Source organism: Vicugna pacos, chromosome 34 (assembly GCF_048564905.1).
Source record: "Vicugna pacos chromosome 34, VicPac4, whole genome shotgun sequence".
In the NCBI taxonomy this organism is placed as follows: domain Eukaryota; kingdom Metazoa; phylum Chordata; class Mammalia; order Artiodactyla; family Camelidae; genus Vicugna; species Vicugna pacos.
In genome coordinates, this window is record NC_133020.1 from 11,196,162 (window position 1) to 11,211,509 (window position 15,348).

The window sequence follows — 15,348 nt, forward strand, 5'->3', positions numbered from 1 at the left end:
CTACATGCGGCGGCTCTCAGAGGTGGCAGCGGTGAGGGTGAGCAGGGGCTGCAGGATGCCTGGGCTGGCACAGCTCTCCTCTGCACACAGACCCTGGGCAGAGAGCTGGGAGTCCAGGACGTCCTGGATCAGCGACTTCACCACATCAGCCAAGCCCGCCTCCAGCTCCGCAGTGGCCAGGGTGCAACCACCATCACGACCACCACCAGCAACGTCCGGTCTTCAGTGACCAGGGTCCAGAGCTTGCACTGCGGTGGGTTGCAGTTCTGCAGCTGGTCATGGATCGCCATGTGCCTCTGTAGGTGGGCCTCCTGGGAGCACTTGGAGCAACACTCAGTGCAGCTGAACTTCACCCCCCTGTGTGGTCCGACGTGCACATGCAGCTGGTCCACGGCTTTGAAGTTCTTCCCACAGATCTGGCAGAAGTGGGTCCATCCTGGTGGCAGCTGGCCACATCCTCTCAGCAGGGCCCCTTCTCGGTGCTGCCTGGAGGGCAGAACTCACAGCTGCACGCTTTTCACCGGTATGGGTGTCCCTGTGCTTATCCAGGCGGTCTTGGGTGCAGAAGGCGGGTCTTGCCACAGAGGTGGCACTGGAAGGGCTGCTGGCCCTGTGCGTGCTCAGGTGCACGTTGCGCTCGGCCATCCGGGGAAAGGCGTGGCTGCAGAGCTCCCGGACGGGCCCCGCCCTCCTGTCCTTGGGCTTCATGCGCATCTGCGGGCGTTTCCGCGGCGCACGGCCGAACGCCCCACGGTGCTTAAACGCCTGGCGCAGCTGCAGCTCCCTGTGGGACCGGAAGCATTTGGCACAGGTGGAACAGGCCTGGGGTCTGGGGGCTCCATGCAGCTTCTCCCTGTGGCTCTGGGTGAACTTCGTCATGAACTGCCGCGGGCAGCGGGAACGCCTGAAGGGCATCTCCCGCGTGTGGGACGCCAAGGGCACCCGCAGCTCCATCCTCCGGCGGTAGGTCTCCTGGCACAGCCGGCGCGCGAAGTCTTGTTCCCACTGGTTCAGACAATTCTGAGCTTCATGCTTTAAGACGTTTTCTTTTGGAAAGTAACACTGTCCAAATTTGGGCAGTTGAAGGGTTTCTCCCCAGTGTGTTCCTGCTGTATTTTTTAATGGAGGTACTGGGCACTGAACCCAGGACCTTGTGCATGCTAAGCATGCACTCTAACACTGAACTATACCCTACCCACCTAACCCCTGAAGAATTTTCAATAATATTTGCTGAGAAAATTTTTGGAAGAAAAAGAAGGGTCAGAGTGCCTGTCCTTCACCTCCGGTTTAAGTGCCTTGAAGTCAAAATACTCAATATGCCAAAGTGGCATATTTGGGGGTGACATCGTGTGATTTTTCTCCAAATGGATGTAGATACCACCTAGGATCGCAGGGATGTATGCACATTTTTGTGGTCAAGTGGAGTGAGGGAACAACACCTAGAATGAAGTATTTCATGGTGATCAAAAAAAAAAAAATTCTCTACCTACATGAGAACTGACCTGAAAGTCATGATAGGACAGCAATCAGGGGGACATGATGCATAAAGGGTGGTGTTTAATGCTTGGCCTCAGTAGCTGCGAAAAATGAGGAAATTTCAAAGTGTATGGAGGATCTGGTTAGAATTGACAAATAAATTTTTCTAATATACTACTTCTATCTCAGAATCTTGTGTTTACAGTCGTCTGACAAATATCTCACTATGCAAATTCCTAATCCTTTACCTAATTTTAGGATAAAGGATGTGTGTGTACGCATCTGAATTATGAAGACAGATTGAGTGAGTGCACTTTGCAAAGGCAGGCTCCATCTGACTCACATATGGATGAGAAACCATCTCAGCAGTAGGCACCAGGGGCTATGTCTCTGGACTTTTTAATCCTCTTTTTTTATTATTATTATGATGCTTGCTTTTGTTTCAAACATACTAAAATTGCTTGTGTTTTTATTTCTAAACATCTAATGTTGAAGTCATATCTCCCATTGCTCCTTTAAAACACAATTATAAAAGCCTTTCTTGTATTACTATTCAATTTATTACATTTCAATGATATTTTGTTACTTGTGCTATAGGAAACTAATAGGCCTCATGAACTGTATCTAAAATACACGTTGTACTGGTAGCATATTCCAACCTCTAAATGCCTTTCATGTCAGCATGAGAGATACGATCAGGCATTTGAAAGCTCCGGCCTATTTATAAAGATACCATCAAAACCTGCCTGATGTAGCTGACTTATGAATCAATTATCTGAACTACACCAAGTGATGTATCTATTCTGAAATTTAGAGTCATATATTTGAAGCTAAACTACAAACAGATAAACTATTCAACAGCCTATCATGATTCTTATCTTCATGTTTCTATCTGTCAAATGTGGGAAGGGGGAAAAAAAAGGCAAAATCTTATTGATTTTACTGGGAAGAGTTTAAAAAAATAAATCACACAGATACAAATTCTCTCTCTAACAGACACACATGCGGGCGTGCACACATACACTCATATCTGGCTATAAAATTACTTATGACCAGAGGGAAAATGAACACACAGATCAAGAAGTAAAATTTTAACTTAAATAAAATTAAGAGCATCCAAGTGATTCCTCTTGTTGTAAATGGTGAAAAAATAACAATAAATAACATTAAATCTCACTTTTTTTCTTAAATGAAATGGCTGAGCATTTCAGTAAATAGAAATGACACTCTTATTACAGAAGTTACAAAACCGCTGGTGGCAAAGAGAAAACAAGTCTTGTTTTATCCCAGCTGTTGTTGAAGATAAGCCGAACCTGAGAGAGGTGTGTGTCCCTTGTGTTTAGGTGACAACTTCACAAGATATATTCTATTTCAGGATCGACTCTTCATTTGTAAATATTCATCATCTCAGTTTTACTGCTTTGCCTGGTAGTGTTCAGATTTCAGGAGCATTTTATTCATGATGACCAAGTTCGTACACTAGGGTAGCTACGTATTAACGTAAGCTGAGCAATGTAGTAACTTGTAACTACTCAGTGAGTTAGCTTCTCAATAGGAAAACCTGTGTTCGAGGCCAAATTAATACCAGAAGTTTGCTTTTCTGCATAGAATTAAAATCAAAGACACTCTGCATTTTACTGCTTCCTCAAAGAACTGCGACTCAGAGATGAGTTAAAAAAATGAGGCAGTTGGGCAAAAAAAAAAAAAATGCTGAAAAAAGCCTTTGGGGTTTAATACAACACAAACCAAGGTTTCTGCAGTCCTGTTCCCTCTATCGGAATCTTCTGGGGGGGGGTGGTGGAGGAGGTAAAGTGAGATTTAAAGTGCAGAGTCCTGAGCCCCACCCTGGATTAACGAAGTGAAAATCTGTGCGCATGTGCTAAGAAGCAGTTTGGATAGACTTTTTAGTACTTCTTGGCACACTCAAGCTTGTAAAGCGTTTTGTTCAAGAAGGATTCAAGAAATGAAGCCGGTGTGACAAGCAGGAGACAGATTAAGAATGGCTTAGGCGTGGTGATGAGGGCTCTGGGGTTAACGAACGCTGAACGTAACAGGTAGCTGTTGGGCACGGGAGCAACGTGTGCATGTTTGTGTTTCAAAAATATTATTCTACTTGCAATGTAAAAAAAAAAAAAGGGCAAAGTGAAGGAAAGAGCAGAATCAGGGGAACCAGAGTTAGAGGGTAGTTGCCGTGACCTAGTCGTGAAATGGTAGGGAAAATAATTGCTTTTGGAAAGACGCTGTTAATATCTTCATTTTTAGAGAAGCATCATGGAATCACGTGAGGATTCTGTAGCCCCCTGTATCAATGTACTGTCCAGGAATTATCTCGTAGGTATACACCTCTGGGAAGATTTGTATACGTGACTGAGCTCATCTATGATTATTTATTTTTGCAGACATGTATTTGAGAGAATGGCATTTTTATGATCCTGGTTTCAAATTGTGGGTTAAACCTGATTTCGGTTTGGTAACCTGATGTGAACTTGGCGATATCATTTTCTTAGAATTAATGAAGACAAATTCTCAGCATCACTTAACATCTCTTATGTTAAGAGTAACCTCGGTGCCTAATAACGCCACTCAATTTCCCTTTCTTCCATAAACATTCCCAGCATACTCTAGCCAAATAAGTTCCTTTCACGCTTCTCATTCCCTGTAGTATTAGGGGTCAGTTCTTTCCTTCTTACCACCTGGGCTGTTTTACAGCTGTCTCTTAATACATGAAGTATTTCTAGTTCATTATGCTGCTTTTATCTCATTGTGGATATATTTAGATTTTATAAACATAGGTATGGAAAAATTAATCTTTGATAGACGTATTTTTGTCCATAATAATATTGTGAAACCATAGTGGTGGAGGACATTTACAGGCATAGCCTAAGAAAATAATAAGTACTCAAAACTCATTTATTGAAGAGAATGGAATTTCAGAATTATTCAAGTAGAGAACAGTATTTGTATAAAGTAGATACAGAAAATTTAAGTTGACATTGATAACCTACTAGCCTGGTGATAGAAAATGCCCATCTTGTAAAACAGTGCTTAAATTAAAATACCTCACCCTATTCACCGCATTTATTAGTGTTATTTTGGGGTGATTTTCAAAATAGACTGTACCATCTTGGGTAATTGAGTATCCCTTAGTGAAGGGTTAGATAAATTGACCACATATTTACAGAAGCATTGAGAATTGCCATGGAAATATACTTTAGTTGTCAAAACATCTCACAATGTAACTGTAACAAATTCTTCTAATTTAAAATTTATTGTATCCTTAGAAATAGTGAAAAATACAACAAAAGACACTATTAATAGGTCTACCTTTGCATATGTTTAAGCTGGTAGAATTGAGATACAATTTCTTCCAGTAAATCTTATCTGTAGAAGATGATGATACAGTTGACCCTTGGACAATGTTAAGGGTTAGAGGTGTCAACCCCTTGTGAATTCAAATTATCCACGTGTAACTTTACCTTTGGCTCTCCATTTCCAAGTTTCCCCATCCATGGGTTTAACCAATCATGGATCATGTAATACTGTAGTATGTATTTATTGAAAAGACCCGTGTATGAGAGGACCTGCTCAGTTCAAACCCGTGTTGTTCGGTGGTCAACTGTATTTGAATATTTGACTGTATTAGTCACAAAACTTCTATCACTATAGTATTGTCAATAAAATAATTTAAATATATAAACATGGAAAAAATAAAACATGATTTCTAAGCCTTTACCTGGTTAGATTAACATGTGATATCACTGTTTTACTATAAACCCAATGATGTTTTATATCCTGTGCTATGTATCATAAGAACCGTTAATTATTAATTCTAATAAAACATCATAACTAGTGAAGTGCAGATGTTAAATAATTTCTTTCATGGTTAAAGCTTTACAATTAACAAGCCAGACACTGATTCAAGTCATTATCAATTTCTCTGTGATTATTATAGCTCTCATAATAATCTGCACTTGATTAACATAGATTAGGCAGCACTTTATTTATTTATTTTTTTAGGTTTTATTTATTTTTTAGTGGAGGTACTGGGGACTGAATCCAAGACCTCATGCATTTAAAGCACACATTCTACCCCTGAGCTATACCCTCCTCCAGCAGCACTTTAAAAAGCAGCATCGTTAGCTTTGGTTTCACAAAAAGATGAGAAGAAATAACACTTCTAATTTCATGGAGTCTCAAAGCTGCAAACTAGCAGAAAAGCTCTCAGACAAAATACATAAATAATACTTATAAATTTGAATATAACTTTTTCTTTGTTCAAAAACTATCTTTGGGAGCTTACATTCATTCTTTTTTTTTTTTAACAATTGTCTGTTTTTCATTTAGATTTCAAAATTAAACAGAGTAGCACCTAGGAACTCAGGCAGTTACACAGCAGACTTACTTATGATTCATGTTTATTATCCATGAGATATACATACAAGAAACAAAAATAATCTCAGAAGGAAAGTCCAAGATGTAACAGGAATGCATCAGATTTATTATAAGTGTAGTTGAATCTAGACAAATAATGACAGTGTGAAACAGTAACAATGTCAATTGAATAGATAAAAGTTCAAAACAGAACTAAAATGCTAGAAAAGAGTATGACTTTTTCAGAAGAAGATTAAAGAAAATAATTAACTTCTTACATTGTAAAGTTGCAAATATATCTCAAATTTCTACTGTGGGAACGTTCAGCTCTGACTGAGATAGAGTAGTTATCAGCAGATGAGTATTCCCATCTAGTATAGTTAAATATAAATAAAATACATACAATAAAATAAATAAAATTAAAACGCATAAAACAGTTAAAATACAAGGAAAAAAACTGTTTGAAGGAAATGGAGGGTTGCTGGGGTCAAACGAACGAGAGAAAGTTCTGGGAGAAAAAGCTTAGAGATAAAAGGTGACTTCTGCAACACTTCAACCAGGGGGCATTTGCTAAACCCAGGTACTTGAAGAAGCTGGAAGTTCAATACAAAGTCCAAGAGAAGGTTACTGAGAAAAGATGGAGAAAACCAAAAACTTAGGGGTGTAAATTTAGAGAAACTAGTAAATTGCTAATTTTCCTTCAGGATGCTTGCCAAGTGTTGCGGCTGCATGGAGTACAAGGCTAAGAATGGCAGGAAAACTGAAGATCTCAAAGTAAAAGATGTAGGTTGTGAGACTTCATAAACAAAAATCAACTATATGCTGCTCACAAGTGATCTTTATTGAACCTAAGACCACAGAGTGGCTGAAATAAGGAGGCGGAAAACAAAAAATCATGAAAGCAGTAATGAGAAGTAAGCCAAACAGTGGACTAAGTAGACTTAAGAAGGATTAGTAGAGCTAAAAAGGGACTTTGCATAACAATAAAAAGATCAGCGCCCTAAGTCTGCATATATTGGTAACACAATTTCAAAACATAAAGAATAAAAACTGCCAGAAATAATGAAAAGGCACAAATGTACAGTCAAAATGGAAGACTCAAAAAAGCAAACACGAAGTGAGAAAATAAATAGTAGACTTGAACAACATTAAGAAATTTAACTTGTTAGGCAAATATTGGACAGTGCCTCCTCCACAGACGGTGTGTGGCTTCTTTTTAAGAGCGTATGTAGTACTTCCCCAAATCAACTACATGCTGTGTCACAAAAATTAAAAGAATTTAACTCATGTAGGGCATAGTCTCTGATTATAGTAAAATTTATTAAAGGCATAATAAAAAAATTCTCCATGGCTCAGAAATGAAGCAGAATACCTGTCAATAACCTAAAGGTCAAATACAGAAATATAATGGAAATTATATCTCTTTTCTGGCCAACAGAGCCTATCCTTTCTTTGAGAAAATAACATCTTGATATGGGGAGGGCAACACAATTATTGTAATCAAATCATAATTCAAGTTTAGATCTGAAACTTACTTATTCCTCAAGATGGCTAATGCTGTTGCGGATTTCAAGCTATTTGATATTAGCCTCAATACTGGGGCTGGAAACATGGGTTAACATTGTCTTTTGCCAGTGCCCACAACAGACCTCATTCCTTTTTCCTTCTCAGTAGAATATCCTAACAGCATATACTAGAAAGCAAATTTAAAATATCTCCATACATTCACACACACATATACATGTGCATGTTCAGCAGCCAAAAATACTTCCGTCTGTGTTCTAACTGTAAATAATTTATGCTCTAATGCAACAATGGCAGCCACTAAATGTAGTGCGAAGGGGAAGATGTCACTTTTTTTTATCCTTTGGAATAATGTGAAAAATATTGGACTTTCAAAAATGTCACGAATAATGCTCTGTGCTTGAATCAAAACACATATTTTGACAGGTTTTTAGGCTACTATATTAAATTTAGTTAAATATCCTAAGGATGCATAAGTTTAGTGATAATGAAATAATTTTTATCTCTATAAGTTTCTCCTTAAGGACACCGAGAGCTAGTCATATAATAAATCTATTTTACTAGTCTTATTCAGTTTCTTGGCTTTTTTCACATTTCATTAAATTTCTCTATGTATTTTAAGAATACATACAATAGCTATTAATATGTTATCACATGAGTGAATTAAATGTTATATTCAGAAATATGCCAAATTTTATTTCTAAAGTAATTTTCTTTTTATGTTTTACATAATTACTCTTAAAAGTAAATTTGACAAACGCAAAACTTTGTCACATTTTCTGTAATAAATTAAGATTAGCACTCCTATTTATGTGTAATTAAATTATATTGAGGATATATGATTTCTAAATATTAGTAGAGCATTCAGGGTAGACAATAGAATAATTTGATGCCATATTACAAAGAGTAATCCTGTATAGCTTCCATACTACCTTGCTCATAACAAATGTTTCTTGAAAAGAATAAAGTGGAAATTGCCTTCAGAGAAGTTTCTAGTATTCAACACTATTTGTGTGTGGCAAGAAAATGCTCATAAAAATCATAATACAACTGAGCTAAAAAATAAATGTATTTATTCACACAGGAAGGGTTAAACAGAACTGTAAAAATGGTAGGTTGGCACTTTAGGAGATTTTTCTTATGACAAGGTGACAAGTGGATTGAAGATATAAATTATGGAACTAAAATGCCCTTCAGTAACAATATTTGTTTTATTTGTATAGATTATAATAAATTTCTGCCTACTGAAAGGCATTAAAAGTGCTCAATGTTATGTTTACGGATTGGAAGACAACGTGGTAAAGATGTCAATTCTCTTACAGTGATTTATAGACTAAAAATTCCTGTTGGAATCTCAGCAAGAATGTTTTGTAGACACAGATAAGTTTGTGTAAATTTGTATTGGAAGAGAGACTCTGGAAGAGCCAAAACAATTTTGAAAAAGAGGAATAAAGTGAAAAGAATCACCCTGTCTCAAGTTGTCTTACTAATTAGCTGCGGTAATCAAGACGGTGTGGTCTTGGCCGAGGGAGAGATGCAATGGGGCCTTACACATTCAGCCCTTGGTACCTGTGCGTTCTGCATCCACAGACATGGAGGGACCACTGGACTAGACAATTTATAAAAGGGACTTGACTGTCTAAGGATTTTGACGTATGAGGGCTGTGGGGGGTTTTCCTGGAACAAGTCCCCCACCAGCACCGAAGGACTACTGACTGCAGAGAGCTCAGGCCCAAAATATGCTCAATTGATTTTTGACAAAGATGCAAAAGATAATTCAACAGAGGACAAGTGAACTCATAGTATTTGTCTTTTTGTGATCAGCTTATTTCACTTAACATAATACCCTCGGGGTTCCTCTATGTTGGAGCATCTGGCAGGATTTTCTTCTTCTTTTATTAAGGCTGAATAACACCTGGTAATGAGTAGAGACTATGTTTTCTTTATGCATTCATCTGGCAGTGGACATTTAGGTGCCTACCACTTCGGGGCTATTGTGAACACTGCTACAAGGGACATCGATGTGCTCACAGTCAGTTCTGAGTTTTTACTTTGTCTGCAAGTTTCCATTGCTCTTCTCCTCCTCCATCCTTGCATATTGTTTTTTTCCGGTTCTGAATATATTTCTCTACCTCACAGGTTTTGCTTATAATAACCATTCTTAAACTGGTCATTAATTAGTCTGATTTCATGAGATGACATCATGAAGTGTCGAAGTTTGGTGGCAGGTTTATTACCCTCGTGCATCTGTTATGATCGTTTCAGTAGCAAGATGCAGACAAATGCATCTCACACTGGGAACGGTTCACATGCAAAACCAAGGAGCAGAGACTCATGAATGAGGCTTTTGTTGTGCATCTCAGCTTTGCTCTCTATTTTGCACTGGCTTCATTTTAATGGTAGCAAGATGACTCCTGTCAATCCAGGGGCTAAAGGCTTCCTCCTTCACAGAGAAAGAGATGACTTCTCTCCTTTATCAACAACAAGTCTTGACTTTTCCTTTGTCTGGCTTGAAGCAGAACAGGTGCTTATGGCTAAAGCGACCATTCCTGCACCCCTCACTGCAGCGTAGGGCCTTTGGCATACATCCAATAACAGGCTAGCCAGGGGACACCCTCTGGAAATTCAGAGCCTTATTCAGAAGACATAAAGGGGAAATGCATGTTGAGAAGCATCCAAGAACAATCTCTCTGCTTGGATTTTTCTCTTCCAAGAGTAGCTTCCGATGTTCTGTTGTCATCTGTTATGTCAGTACTCGTTATGTCCTTTCTGACTTTTCTACTGGTCCCTGCATGTCACGTTTTTACTTCAGGTCACAGTTCTTCAGGAACTACGTATGCAGAATGCTCCAACATTATACAGGATAGAAACACCTTGAGTGTAACTACAACAGATCATACTTCCATCTTGCTATCAGTCACTGTAACCAAGCACTGAGGCAGTCAACAGACTCAATAACATTGCCTTGACCTGGGCCATTTCTGATTCTTCCCAAGAGCATCTTTGCAGAAGAGTGAGGATTTTCTGCCTCTCCCAGGTTCCAAACGCAGGTGCATAGCTCACCCTTATTTATCTCAGAAGGGAACACAGGAGGTTTGCATGCACTTCAGAAAAGTGAATGATACTCAGGTGTGAAAATTAAACTCCAAAATTTCTGGATTATACTCACATCTGTGTTCACTCACACTACCTTGTACTAAATATAAAATAATGAACATGTGTTAGTGTTATTATTCTCGTTTGAGAGATCAAGATACTGAGGCTCAGAATGAGTACTCTTGTTCTAAGGGGGAAAAATCACTTAATTTATGTGGCAAGAAGTGAAGCAGCAATTAGGACTTAAGTCTTTTGGATTTCCAAATCCTCTTGTTGACTATTGTAGAGGAATTTCCCTCTGGGCTGTCTTTTTTATCAAGTTCCATCAGTGTAATTTTACTTATAGTAAATTGTTGTCTTACTTGAGCCTTACTAGATACCATTTGGGAAGGTATTTCTTTACTTTGGATGCTGAAAAGTTCCAGATTGTACGGGCACTGGACACTCTCATTATCAACTATTTTGTCAGGCTGTCTGAGTATGTCAATGGAACAAATCAGAAACTAGTTTTAAAAATATTATAGTGGGGGACATGTCTTAACTAGCTATTGGCATCCTTCAGTGGGCTAAATTGTATGGTAACCATCAATCACTAGAATACAATTAATTGCAGAATTTTACTAATAAGAATTTGAAGTTAATATTCTTAACTAGCATTTGAAGCTGGAAAAATGAATTCCTGGTCTCTAGTCACAGTCCCCAACTCTGACATGTTAATGCAATGCCTTTATTCATGAGGGAACAGAATCCAGATGCGACATTCTCGCAACATGGATTGCTCTCCTTGGGCACAGTTTTAATGCCACACTTCATAAGAAAGGCTAATTTTCCTGTTGGGAAGTTAGGAGACATTTTGGACAAATTTTCTATGGAATAGAAATAGATTTTTATATGGTTTTGTTTGTGCCAATTTTGTGTATGATGATTTTTGTCTGTGCATGAATGTGTGGGTGAGCCTCTATTTTTGTGTCTATGTCAGCATTTTACTGTTTCATATATACTGTGTCTCTGATCATTTCAAACCTTAATTTGCCATTTCTTATACTCAGGAAGCCAAGACAATCAGACATATTCTGCACTTAAGCAAAAGTCTTTTTCTTATTTGCCAATTGGTTCTGTATCACTCCCGTAGCTTCAGTGGCTTCATCTCATTCAATTACTTGTTTTCCAATTTAAGACAACAACAGATAATTAGAAGAATATTTAGAATAGAATGTGTTGGTCTCTTCCAAATTGGATCTCGTCTTACACACATACACCCCAGTACATACTGGGAAAAACATATGCTCAATGAACAAGATTTAACTTTAACTAAGGAGACTATTAATGAGATGCTCTGAAATATGCACTTAATCTAAATACTGGTAAAGCAGTTTTTCTGTATATACGTGTAGATTCTTTGCCTTTTGGACTGTGTTTTCTAAGAGGCATTTTAAATCATTCAAAATGTTTCTGTTTAACAACTTCACTAAATCAAAATATAGCTGAGAATCAGAAGTACCATGAAGAGATCTTTCAAATATCTATTAAAAAGTTGCAAAATCACGAACAAAAGAGTGTGCCTTCCCTCTGAAGCCCATTCTTTAGATGACCTCAGTATTGCCAAGTGGCTGCCATTACTTGGAAGGACAGAGTTTTAAGGGAGCAAAATTTGCTGCCCTAAATGGCGTCTCATTGGCATGATAATTAATTTAGGCTGGTTTTAAAAGTATTGTATTTGTTTGTCATTTAATTATTAGTAGCATTTTATTTTGGTAGGGTTGGGAGGGGTAACTAGGTTTAATCTAATTTTAGAGGAGGTACTAGGGATTGAACCCAGGACCTCATGCATTCTAAGCATGCACTCTACCACTTGAGCTAACCCTCCCCACATTAGGCTGATTACTTTTAAGGCCCCAAAGATTCAGGAAGAAACTTTGACTTGTCCTGTAACTGCCTCAAAGAATGTAGGTGGAGGACCTGTTCCAGGAAGTGCGCGTCATCGTAGATCACTGGAGTACGAACGAGCTGCACGGACAGGAGGAACCTAGCGAAGTGGGCTTGTTAAGGATCCTCTTTGTGAGCTTACGCCTCTAACAGAGCACCGTGATCTGTAGGGTTAATGTTCCCTGCGATCAGACCTTACTTACTAAAACACTCCAGATTATTTGTTTAAACATTTTTTTAAAGGTTAGAATTTGGTTGCTCCTCTGCTCCCATTAAAATGTGAAAAGTGATTCTTTTTTTTGAAGTAGTAGCTGTAGAAGAATTTGAAGAACTTGGAAAACAAGCTATTTTCCATCATCTTACACTTAACAGGGATATAGCGCATTTCAATATTCCTAATTAAACTGACAGAATTGGTGATGATAACATCTGTTTTTTTGTAATAAAACCTATTGATGTGGCTGACCTGAATGTTTCTTATCTGTAAAAAGACAACAAACAAAGATAAGCAAAGTTAAAAAGGAGGAAAATGGGACTAAAATCACCACCAAATAGCTAATTCTGTAACTCCAATATTAATTATCTCCTAGCAATTTTTTTAAGAAACCTTTATTCAATAGGAATTTTTCAGGGTGTTTAAGAGATATTTGAACATAGATATAGATATAGAAAGTGCTATAAAGATTTCTTTATCCCTCAAAAATATATTCAGGTAAAAATTTATTCTCTTGAATAGAATTGAACTTTTGACTTATAATTAAATGAAAATTTTAAGCCATTCACACTCATTAGAAATTTCTCAAATTTTGTTTTTGGTTTGTTAGTGAGATAAAAATAAAATGCCTCCATGGGTGACTAGATAACACTGTCAACCTTACCTACAATGAGAACAAAGAAGTTACCTTGTGTCCAACCCTTAAAACGTGACCAGTGAAAGTACACTAGCAGAAATAAATCAGGCTATAATGAAAAAATATAGTTTTGCAATGTTTGAAATTACAGGAGATTTTTGCAATACAGAAACAAAACTTTCTCAGAGAGCAGTCTTATCTCCAAGCAGGGGACGGAATCCACAATCGTCATCAAGTTCTGCAGTCTGACCCTAAGATGGAGGCAGTGTCACCAGATGCATCCACACAAAAATAAAACACACGGAGAGCTGGTCCCTTTAAACAGCCCAGAAGTAAATTAAGCATGAGCAATATGATGCTACTTAACTTGTAATTGTGACAACCAGAGCCAAAAACTACACCCAGGCTGGGCAAGCAGTATGTGCTCTTCTCTCTCTGTAATTATGTTGTTTGTATTTTCTCATTTTTTAAATCTTCTTTTCTGGCTAAAAGAAGTAGTCCATTTAGTATTCGTGTTCTTTTTATTTCTAGAAGGTCTGCGTTGTGTTTGTTTTCCACAGTGTTTAATTTGGACACAATGTTGTCTTATCTTTTGACCTTTTGGGTGGATTCTTGCAAGCAAAACAGTGTTTGGGATGAATAATTTATGCAAATAATATGTATGGGAGGTCTGCCACTAGGGGGAGAGAGAATACAGGGTTGTGAGCGCTGGTGCAAGAAAGAAAGGACCTAACACGAATTGAGAATCTGCTCTCTGTGGATCTTGAGGCTTGGCTTTTTTTTTTTTTTTTTTTTTTTTGGTGGGGAGTGGATATTACATGCAGTTACGTAATTCTTACAATAGCTTTTAAGATAGCATTTCTGTATTTAAGGATACATAGCCTTCCTGACGCTCACAGATGCTGGGACGGGTCCCAGGGGATGGAATTAGAAAGCATTGGAGCCTGAATTTCAACCCAGGCTTGTATCCTTGCTCCCTAGTAGTGGCTGCTGATAGGTTCTGGTAGTGGTAAGGAGCGGTGGAGAAAAATTATGACAACTCTGGAAAGAAAAAGGTTTTGTTCTCCCCACCACTTTCTGACACTCCCTCTCCCACTGACACTCGGACACAGACACACAAAGATCAAAGAGTCTCAGCGTGAAACAGACTAGAAATTGCCAGAGGAGGGACGCGGACACCAAGGCAAGGCTGACGGGTCAGAGGTCTTCTATGCAGGTCTCTCACCTCCTGCTGGAAACGGCATAATCGCTGACAGTCAGAGTGGAGAGGAGCAGGGGTGGCGATGAAGACACTGTCTCTTCTGCCATTGTGCCATTGAGGAATGTAAAGTTTTGTTTTTGTTTTTGTTTTTTAAAAATCATTGAGGGTCTGGATGCATTTAGGGTCCATTATCCCACACATTTTTTTATGTCTGTTGTATGATTGTCTATAATCTTGCTTTAACAATGCCTATACATGTGTAGTTTCAGGCTGTTCAAAATGGCATTTTTCCTAGTTTTCTGGGTGGAACTCAACATTCAGTAAGCTTGGGTATCAAATAGTGTGTTATCATCTACTAACAAGGCTTACATGGATAAAGGTCATTTTGACAGAGAAATGCCCTAAAAATTTCTGCTTTAGCATACCAAAGAGTTTTTCTTCTAGTCTTAATGAACGACAGATATAAGGATGTGTCTGACACCTCGTGTTTGAGGTACGATGACTGCCTCAGTTGCTAACTTATTTTTCCCTATATTGTACTGTGCTGGTCTACAAGGACTTTTCTAGATATTGATTATAACCAGAATTATTTTTATTATGCATAAATTACCAAAAAAAAAAGGAAATAATTCGAGTGTCCTTTCTTTAGAGTTCAGAAGCAGCCTGACACTTACATGAGCTGCCTGGAAATTCAACTAATGAATAAAAAAAAAAATTCTGATCTCTCGTTTTTATATACTAAAAGCAAAATGTCTGCTTTCAGGAAATACTTATGTGACACTATTATTACAGAGCACTATAGAGGTACATCCTAAAAAAATATCTGTAGCGTTTATCATACAATCCTCTTCTTAGCTTCTGTAAGGATAGTGCTTAATTAAATACAGAAAAAACAATGTTCTG

The 15,348-nt window shown here is 38.1% G+C and overlaps 1 pseudogene; it reads right to left on the minus strand.

Moving 5' to 3' along the window:
• Positions 1 to 14,552, minus strand: LOC102527113 (uncharacterized; annotated as a pseudogene).
• Positions 14,553 to 15,348: the final 796 nt, after the last annotated feature.